The sequence below is a fragment of the Lissotriton vulgaris genome, chromosome 6 (assembly GCF_964263255.1).
Source record: "Lissotriton vulgaris chromosome 6, aLisVul1.2, whole genome shotgun sequence".
In the NCBI taxonomy this organism is placed as follows: Eukaryota; Metazoa; Chordata; class Amphibia; order Caudata; family Salamandridae; genus Lissotriton; species Lissotriton vulgaris.
Genome location: NC_141694.1, coordinates 924,768,352 through 924,776,663, shown reverse-complemented (window position 1 = coordinate 924,776,663; position 8,312 = coordinate 924,768,352).

Below are 8,312 nucleotides of genomic sequence, written 5' to 3'. Positions count from 1 at the left end.
CATGCCACCGACCCCCCCCCTCCCCTCGTATCTCCTGGTCTGGCCCCGGCTTGGTATGAGCTCCCCGTTCGGTCCTGAAGCGGCGCCCTGCAGGCCACGGGGGGGATGTCTTGCCTCTGCCTCCGACCCCCCCCTCTTATCGCCTGGTCCGGACATCATGGATATCAACGCCAGGTGTCGGCGTGGGGTGCGCTGGGAGGGAGAGGCGGCGCGAACGAGCCTCTCCCACCCCCCAGGTGGGGGCCCCTCAGCTGCACCCCCAACGCTCCACTCACCCAACAAAATGTCTCGTCCACTATTGCGAGGTAATGATGCTCCGCTCACCCAGCGGGGGTCTCGTCCACTGTTGCGGTGCAACGGCGCTTCTGAGTTCAGCTAGAAAATGAGTCCTGCGTCCAGAAACGTTCTCCTCGACTTTGAAGATTCTATAAGAGCCACGGGGGCCCCCGACCCCCGCAGACACCCCCGATGGGGAATGACTGCCATGATCACCCACGGAACGACCACGACGTAGCCGCGGGACGTCGGCGCGCTCATGCCGGCGCCGGCCTGAGTCTTGAAATGACCAAAATCCTGCAAGACTACCAACTTGATCAGTTCCGGTGGGACACCAGTATGACCCGGTAGGAGAGATTGTTGCCTCCCACCCCACTTTGACTGATGGTTCATGTCACCAGTCCCCTCTGCTACCCTTCAACGAAAACCTTTGGACTGCCGAAAGAGGTCCCGGTCCAACCACGAGTTGGTGGAGACATTTTGACTATACTTGGACCTTCCTGACCTCACCCGAAATGGCGCCGGTACAAATGAAATTCTCAACTCCTTGTTGTGCCCCGATTGCTCAGCCTTGATATCATGAGATATGTATGCAGTTTTTAGCACATGAATTGATATGGGATAAGACTGATTATATGTTCGGACAATGAATTGATCCGGGATGGGTATTGGTTATACGTTCGAACAATGAATTGACATGGGACGGGTACTGATTACACGTTCGGACAATGAATTGATATTAAGTTCTAATGCATCATTGATTACTGTATTTATTGAAGGTTCGAATTGTCGACACTTTTGGTACTTGCTCACAATGAATTATTGATATGATTTTGTTGCACTTGTCGCACTTTTTACTATGAAATCAACGACCACTGACTCTGTTATGTTTTCCACAAATAAATACCCCCCCCCCCCATTTACAGTTCCAGCCTGCTCCGTGGCCGGCCCACGGGGTTGTAGGCCCGTATTTGTGCACCAACATTTTTATTAAAGGTTTTTGAAAAAGCAAACGTAGTTGTAACGCGTAGATTGGTAAGTTTCGAATAAATGGCCACTGTTTCCGATAAAAAAAAAAAGCAGGTGAAATGAAGCAGCTCGATTAGTTAAGGGTTAAAAGGTATAGTACGCAGAAACATTGCAAATATGAATGGTCCAGGTTTGTTGTATGTGTTTTTCATTTTTGTACAGCATAAAGCAATCGATAAAGATCCTGGTATTTAGCCTCTACTTTATATGCTACCTGTATCAGGGAAGTTGTTTTAAATGCCCCTAAGCCACCCCGAAGGAATGTCACCTGGCCCCCCTAGTACGAACGAAAACGACCCCGTACCACTGTAGGTTATCTCTCTTCCTCAAAGGAGAGCACGAGCTCGCCCCCACTTTACACTGACTGCCCTTTGTTTTGACCCTCCCCTGCACACGATCCGTAATGCCACACTTGGGCGACCTATGCTATCCACAGGCCTCCGATAATTATCTCTCCCACATTACCGGTCCCCCCTGGGCTTAAACGCCGAGATGGTAGGGACTGCATCCCGTGGAGATAGGCCGAGTATGTAGTAAGTAAAAGCCTTTTCGGGTTTATGCGCGCTGATGTGTTTTAAACGCTGCCCCCGCCCCTTCTTTTTCCCTCTTTTCTGCAGGTCACTTCGGAACGTCGATTAAAGTACGGAAAAATGGTGACTTAACGGCCGATGGGATGGGAAAAAGGGTTTGAATATGGTGCCTATACACGACGAGCAAACAATGACTATGTCTCTCTCTGAACCCAGCGCTTGGGAGGGCAGCCTGAAGCAGAAACTTTGACGGGTTATTACAGGATGACAAAATATGACTTCGCTTGGCACCCCGAATAATACAACCAAGAATGACGTGCACCAATGAATAAATTCCTACGTTTAACTAAATAGGGAAAGTTTAAGGAATATTCCGAGGTGAGGTTTACCCAAGTACCCTCCGTCTGGAGGACTAGGAATGTTGCCAATGTCCTTCTCGCACCCTCATAGACATGAAACTCAAAGCTGCCCCATTGTTCTCCCGACTGACACCTACCGTTGCCTCAGCCTGGAAACCCATTCGCTAAAAATGATTTTTTTTTTTTTTTTTGCCCCGCGGGGCCCTTTTAAAGCCTCCACATCAAACCTAGGGGGTCAGGGAGGATCTACTATGCCCCCTTATGGTCATTTGCCCCTTCGCTTTGGCCTCCTCTTGTCTCTCGATCCTACCGAGAGACAAGATGGCGGCCGCTACGGACTGTTTAGAATGTTGACAGACACCAGAGAGCCAATCAGCTTCGCTTCGCAAAGCTCCGTTACGCGAAAAGTACGTGAACTGGAGCGCTATCCGGGACGCTGTCACAGATATATCTGTTTTTTTAAACGTTAATTTCTCAAAATCCACTGGAGCACATATATTGAGACCCAGCAAAGGCACATCGGGTTAACAGTCCCTACAATTTTGCCAAGTTTCGTGCAAATCCATTCAGCCGAACGCCCTATGGAAAAATGAATGGGAAAAACGCGTTTTGGGACCCCCCTTTTTTCTCGGCCCCCCCCTTGACGAACCCCCCCCCCAAATTTTCAGGGGCTGCTCAGAAAAAAAATGTGCAATTTTCCTGAAAATTTCAGCCGATTCCGTCCACAAACGCCAAAGTTATTAGACATAGAATTTTCAAAAGTTCCATAGAGAAAAAATCCTAACTATATGTACCTACTGGCGACCGCCAGTAGGTAATGAACGTAACATTATTAAAAAATATACAGTATTTTTACCCTAGGATAGAGGGAGGGTAAAATTTACTATTACCACTCCAGAGAGTGCAACAGTAGGGAAAGCGTTGGATAGCGTAGGAGTAAAAATTACTATTCCCACTCCAGAGAGTGCAACAGTAAGGAAAGTGTTGGATAGCGTAGTAGTAAAAATTACTATTCCCACTCCAGTGAGTTTAACAGTAGGGAAAGTAATGATTTAATATATTATTAAAAATAAATTAAATATAAATACCAATAAAACATTAATTACAATTAATTACCAATTTAATTTTATATAATACTTAGTTAATTAGAAATACAAATAAATATTAGTTATTAAAAATCAATTACCTATTCATAATTAATTAACAACTAATTAATTTTCAGTAACAAAAATGAATTATTAATAAAAATTAATACCAATTAATAATTAATTAACAGTAAATTAATTATCAATACACAAAAAGTATTTTTAATATGTAATTAATTACAATTACATTACTTCCCAGCCTATTCCCCTATAAACCCACAACCTGCTACGGAAAATTATCATAATTATCAAATGATTAAATAATATAAATGAATTACCAATTAATAAAAATTAATTACCAATTAAAAATGTATTAACAATAAATTAAAAATCAATACTAATAAATAAATACAAAATATTTACTTAATTACAATTAAATTACTTCCCACCCTATTTCCCTATAAACCCACAACCCTCTATGGAAAATAAATTAATACAATTAACACAATTATCTATTAATAAAAATGATTACCAATTAATGAAAATGAATTACCAATTAAAAATGTATTAACAATAAATCAAAAATCAATACCAAGGAATAAATAAAAAATATTTACTTAATTACAATTAAATGACTTCTCACCCTATTCCCCTATAAACCCACAACCCGCTATGGAAAATAAATGTATACAATTAACATAATTATCAATTAATAAAAATTAATTACCAATTAAAAATTATTTAACAATAATTCAAAATGAATACCAATAAATAAATAAAAATATTTAATTATTTACAATTAAATTACTTCCCACCCTATTCCCCTATAAACCCACAACCCACTACAGAACTAAAAAGCCAAATTAAATTAAAATTAATTATTAATTGCTAAAAATTAATATTTAATTTAATATAATTAAATTACTTCCCAACCTATTCCCCTAAAAACCCACAACCCGCTACAGAATTAAATTGCTCTAAAATTAAATAACATAAAATTCATTACTTAAAAAAATTTAAACATACATTACAAAAATAATGTACACTTTTCACACATACACTAACATACAAAACACTATTCAATATTATTAAAAATTCGATATATTTTAATGCTGTTTGTCATTGTGTGGAACTGACAGCACGAGCTGGGTGATGATCTTCAGGATATCTTTGTACCAAAGGCTTCCACGGTACGAGTTAGACCCCTCCCCGAGCAGGGCAACACGGCAGGAAGCAGCTGATCCGGATCCCTTCCGGGTTTCAGTGTGGTATGGTGTCTGGTGAGGAGTAAGCCGCTAGAAGCCCCTGAGAAGCCGTGTATCGTCTGCCTGGGGAAATAGAAGTCAGAGTGTCCTGTCCCGGGGCACCGGAGCAGATTCCTGGCAATCAGTCCCAGGTAGGACTTTTGGAATAGTCAGTGGCGAGGGAGCGCGGTACCGGGCAGGATATTTGTTAAAGTCCCTGAGCCGTTTTTCAAGGTGCAGCAAAAGACATTGCCATTTAGTGAAAAGCGCATTAAATCATGTCCGCTGACGTACTGCTCAGCCGAGCAGAGGCAGCAGATTGCATGTTTCTCGATTCCCCGGCCGGGGGTTCGGTGAGTACGATACCAGCAAGCCACAGTACCAGGAGCCCCACCACGAGGGACTTGTTCAGGAAATTGGAGCGGTTAATGCGCTCGGAACAGTCTACGTGGTGGGAGCACCGGTCTCTCTCATGTTACCTACAAGTCGGACGTGTGCCCAGGGGGCTACGAATCACCATAGCCTCGAGTTACGACAACCCGGACCCAGCAATGCTGACAGAGTGGGCAGAGACTAATTTAGAGTCGTCCAGCAAACTATTACATATACTGGTTAAATATGCAGAAAGTGACCGCATTAAATTGCAGGGGAGATAGAGGCTTTGGAGCATGAAATAGCCAAACTGGAAATAACAGACCAGATAACAAAAATGAGGAATGACATGATGGTTAGACTCAATGAAGAGGAAGAGGTCATCAAAAAGAGAAAAGCCTTCAAATTTGAAAGAGACTGTATTGACTATCAAAACGGGCAAGTCTTTAAATTTGTGCGACGGTACGAGGCTGTGAAGGCTAGGGCAAAAGGAAACAGAGCAGCCCAGCGCACAACCAGTGAAACAACGGTTACATCGGTTTCAGCCTCTGACCTCAGTTCAGCTGCCGAGAGTGATCCGGAGGTGGATCCAACAAGAGACCCAAAGTTGGGGTTTAAAAAATTATCCCTGGCACAAGAAGTCAACTGTTTGTGCGAGGATCGGCGAGAAACACTGAGGCCACGAATTCCTACTGGCGCAAAAAACAAAGGGCAAATATCAAGCAGAGCGAGCGTAGGAAATACCATGCCCGCAAACGAAAGTGGAGGCAAGCAGGGGAAACGAGGTCACTGGAACCGGTTCCAGAAGAAGAACGTGAACCAACAGAATCAAGATCAGTAATAAATTTGTCTGACCTCAAGCTTACTGCGGGAGAGACCGCTGTCCTAAACTTATGACTATCGTACTGTCCGCCTTGTAATATGAACTATGCGGACACTAGAATCGACATTTATAGGTCACGCATAAGCTAAAACTCAGCAAATTTTTCCTGCTTCAGCCCAAAAAGAGAAACCAGCCAGAAACAGCACATAGTCCCCAGATGGTGGACAGTGAAGACCAAAATTCTCTGGAGGCGATTTGGGCATTACACAACAAGCAGCAGGTACCCATGCAATTCGGGGAGTGTGCCGTTAATGAAGCCCTAGGCCAGTGCAACACCACCTTTAAGCCGAAATCTACATTTCAACCAGTTATGGTCCATGACAATCTAGACACCTACCAGGAGATTGTTTTGCAGGACTTAAAGAAATTGTATACCGCCACCAACAAAAGGAGATTCTGTATCAGCAAACAAAATAGATGCTATAATCAACTTATCAGTAAATTGGCATCAAACCACAATATCATAGTGAAACAAGCTGATAAGGGCGGCAATGTTGTCCTGTGGCCTCGACAGATGTACCTAACAGAGGCAGAGGTCCAACTGGGGGACACTTCATGCTACCGAAGAAGTAATATTCAAAATCTGAAAGCGGCATGGGTGGACCAACACTCAAAATTGCAGGCCTGGAGGAGCACTGGTCTTTTATCAGAGGACGAGTTCCGCTATTTGAAAAAAGTGCATCCGTTGGTGCCTTCCTTTTATCAGATCCCCAAGATTCATAAGGGAGCCGACAGACCACCTGGTCGGCCCATCATTTTGGCTATTGACAGGTCGACAGTAAATGTGTCCAAATATATTGACTTCTTTCTTTAAGATGCAGTTAAATCATTGTGCTCCTATGTGAAGGACTCCTTCGATTTTTTACGTACGGTGGAGCAGTTCCCTTGGGGACCCAATTTGTTGCTAATGACTCTTGATGTCTCAGCATTGTACACTTCTATAAGACATTGTGATGGACTGCAAGCCATGGAATACTACCTCAACAAACGCCCCGCGAACTTGGCTACCCACAACAAGATGCTATTGAACATGACACAGATGTGCCTGGAACAGAATTTTTTCCTTTTTAACAATGCCATTTATCAACAGGTCAGGGGTGTGGCTATGGGTGCCTGCTTCTCCCCCAGCTACGCGTGCTTGCACATGGGGCTGTGGGAGGAGCGGGTCCTTTATGGCCAACACCTGGAGATTGCCACCAACAACATCTTACTTTATTTACGTTATATAGATAATTTATTTTTCATCTGGAGGGGCACCCACGATAGTGCCATGGCATTTGTTGAAGAATTGAATAAGAACAGTATTAATCTGAATTTTACATCTAACATCAGTTCCAGCTCACTATGTTTCTTGGATGTGGAGGTGTATGTTGATAACAATATTTTGGCAACCAAGTTGTATAGAAAGCCCACTGCCTGCAACACTGTTCTCCATGCTGCCAGTCACCATCCAGCACATTTGATCCAGAGCATCCGCTATGGGGAGATGCTTCGGATCAGAAGAATCTGTAGTACGGATGCAGAATGTGCAGTAGTGCTGGAAGAAAGTAGAAAACTTTTTCTAGCCAGAGGTTATTCTAACGAATGCCTCACAAAAGCTATTAATCGTTCGCTATCCATTACCAGGCAGGAGGCTATGCTTCCTAAGGAGAAGGTGGATGTAGCCGAGGGTCAGGTTCCTAATCTACCATTGGGTATTATGTTAACTTATAATCGCCAACATGGAGAATTGAGAAAAATTCTATATAAGAATTCGGAACCTGGTAAAAAGTGACCCAGTCAGTGGACATAAAGTAGCCAGCAAACCGCTGCTCACTTTCCGTAGATCACCTTCCATGGCACAGGCTCTTGTCAGGAACACTAAGGAACCACAACTTTCTACCACTTGGTTCATGGGCGTCCGCAGGGAGGGGCAAGGAGGGGCACTTGCCCCCCCCTGGATCACCCAGCCATCCGTACTTGTGCCGTGGTGCAGGTGCCATTCTTTTTTATAATGCTGTTCCAGCTTTTGCCTTAACACTAGAATGGATGGAAATTTTTAATTTGTGAGCAGGCCTCTTCATTATATATTTTAGGCTAGCAGCACTCTTATCATGACATCATGAGGAGTGCTGCAGCTGCGCCACCTATCTTACGCTGTAAAGAACCACGCATAGGGTCAAGGACAGCCCCCCACAGTGGTGTTTGTCTGCAGGCCCTGCTTGATGAGCGGGAAAACAGCTGCTGATCGGCAAGATGAGAGAGAAGGTCCGGGTCTGCCTGCTCCCACAGCTTGAAGTAAGTCATAACCGCTCCTGTTTTCTGTCTCTGTCTAGCTCCTCACTTGCTGAAAACCGTGACTCGTCTCCAAGAACTGCCTCTTACCCTTTCTTTCCACTCCTTTGCTTCATTTGTTCCCCAGTGAAGTCGATCTAAAAAGGAAGTAATCGTTTTTGCTGGGAATGTCTTTTTCTGACATTTTCTAATCCAAAGTGCAGCCGCGAATGCAAGTTAGCATGATCTATCTGTACCCACTACACAAGACACTTTTTAAT